At 49.6% G+C, this 2370-nt stretch overlaps 1 pseudogene; it reads left to right on the top strand.

Moving 5' to 3' along the window:
• Positions 1-2204, top strand: part of LOC111531781 — a 39241-nt pseudogene extending 37037 nt beyond the window's left edge.
• Positions 2205-2370: the final 166 nt, after the last annotated feature.

The raw sequence follows: 2370 nt of genomic DNA, 5'->3' as shown, positions 1-2370 counted from the left end.
CTCCTGCCTCAGCCTCCCGAGTAGCTGGGACTACAAGCGCCCGCCACCTCACCCAGCTAGATTTTTTTTTTTTTTTTTGTATTTTTTGGTAGAGACGGGGTTTCACCATGTTAGCCAGGATGGTCTCGATCTCTTGACCTCGTGATCCGCCCGTCTTGTCCTCCCAAAGTGCTGGGATTACAGGCTGTGAGTTACCACGCCCGGCCCCTAGTTTTTGTATTTTTTGTAGAGATGGGTTTTCACCATGTTGCCCAGGCTGGTCTTGGACTCCTGAATTCAAGCAATCCTCCCGCCTCTGTCTCCCAAAGTGCTGGGATTACAGGTGTGAGCCACTGCGCCCAGCCTTATTTACTTCTTAGACAGGGTCTTGCTCTGTTGCCCAGACTGCAGTGTAGTGACATAATCCCAGCTCACTGCAGCATCAACTCCCAGCCTCTGTTGATCCTACTGCCTCAGCCTCCCGAGTAGCTGGGACTACAAGCGTGGGCCACTGCTCCTGGCCTATTTTCAGGATTTTTTTTTTTTTTTTTTTTTGAGATGGAGTCTCGCTCTGTCGCCAGGTTGGAGTGCAGTGGCAAGATCTCAGTTCCCTGCAACCTCCGCCTCCCAGATTCCAGCAATTCTCCTGCCTCAGCCTCCCAAGTAGCTGAGATTTCAGGTGCCCGCCACCAAGTCCGGCTAATTTTTTTTATTTTTACCACTTTGTCCAGACTGGTGTTGCACTCCTGACTGCGGGTGACCCATCTGCCTTGGCCTCCCAAAGTGCTGGGATTACAGGTGTGAACTACTGTGCCTGGCAGGCCTATTTTTATCTTTTCTAACTTTGGAAATTCAGTGTGTAGGCCGGGTGTGGTGCCTCATGCCTGTAATCCCAGAACTTTGGGAGGCCGAGGTGGGTGGATCACCTGAGGTTAGGAGTTCGACACTAGCCTAAACAATATGGTGAAACCCTGTCTCTATTAAAAACACAAAAATTGCCAGGCGCGGTGGCTCAAGCCTGTAATCCCAGCACTTTGGGAGGCCGAGATGGGCGGATCACGAGGTCAGGAGATGGAGATCATCCTGGCTAGCACAGTGAAACCCCGTCTCTACTAAAAAATACAAAAACTAGCCGGGCGAGGTGGCGGCGCCTGTAGTCCCAGCTACTCGGGAGGCTGAGGCAGGAGAATGGCGGGAACCCGGGAAGCGGAGCTTGCAGTGAGCTGAGATCCGGCCACTGCACTCCAGCCTGGGTGACAGAGCAAGACTCCATCTCAAAAAAAAAAAAAAAAAAACACACACAAAAATTATCTGGGCAAGGTGGTATATGCCTGTAGTCCCAGCTACTCCAGGGGCTGAGACAGGAGAATTGCTTGAATCTGGGAAGCAGAGATTGCAGTGAGCCAAGATCATGCCACTGCACTCCAGCCTGGGCGACAGGGCGAGACTCCGTTTCAAAAAAAAAAGAGAGATTCAGTGTGGAGGGAAGCATCTCTGTTGGGTCCGGCTGATCTGCAGGACTCTGAGGAAAAGCTCGCACCAGGTGGACGCTGTTTTGTCACCACGCGTAAAAGAGACCCCAACAAGCCGAGGGGTAAGATGTCCTCGTATGCCTTCTTCATGTAGACCTGCCAGGAAGAACACAAGAAGAAACACCCAGACTCTTCTGTCAATTCCATGGAATTCTCCAAGACGTGTTTGGAGAGATGGAAGACCACATCTGCAAAGGAGAAGTTGAAATTTGAAGATATGGCAAAAAGTGACAAAGCTCGTTATGACAGGGAGATGAAAAGTGACGTTTCTCCAAAAGGTAGGAAAGGATAAGAAAGGAAAGAAATAGGATCACAATGCTCCTAAAAGGTCACCATCTGCCTTCTTCCTGTTTTGCTCTGAACATCGCCCGAAGATCAGAAGTGGACACCCAGGCCTATTTGTCGGGGAAACTGCAAAGAAACTGGGTGAAATGTGGTCTGGGCAGTCAGCCAAAGATAAACAACCATGTGAACAGAAAGCAGCTAAGCTAGAGGAGAGATATGAAAAGGGTATTGCTGCATATCGTGCCAAGGGCAAAAGTTAAGCAGGAAAGAAGGGCTCAAAGAAGAAGAACAAACCAGAAGATGAGGAGGAGGAGGAGGAGGAAGATGAAGATGAGGAAGATGAAGATGAGGAGGAAGAGGTTGAAGATGAAGAATAAATGGCTACCCTGTAATGATGCCTGTGCAGTGTGCGTGTTTTGCTAAGAATGTGAATTCAAGTGTAGTTCAGTATTAGCTTCAGTATAAAACTCTTTTTTTTTTTTTTTTTTAGATGGAGTCTTGCCCATCCACCCAGGCTGTAGTGCAGTGGCGGGATCTCGGCGCACTGCAAGCTCAGCCTCCCGGGTTCACGCCA

The sequence above is a fragment of the Piliocolobus tephrosceles genome, chromosome 21 (assembly GCF_002776525.5).
Source record: "Piliocolobus tephrosceles isolate RC106 chromosome 21, ASM277652v3, whole genome shotgun sequence".
NCBI lineage: Eukaryota > Metazoa > Chordata > Mammalia > Primates > Cercopithecidae > Piliocolobus > Piliocolobus tephrosceles.
The sequence above is the reverse complement of the archived record's forward strand: the minus strand, read 5'-3'. Positions and strand labels throughout refer to the sequence as shown.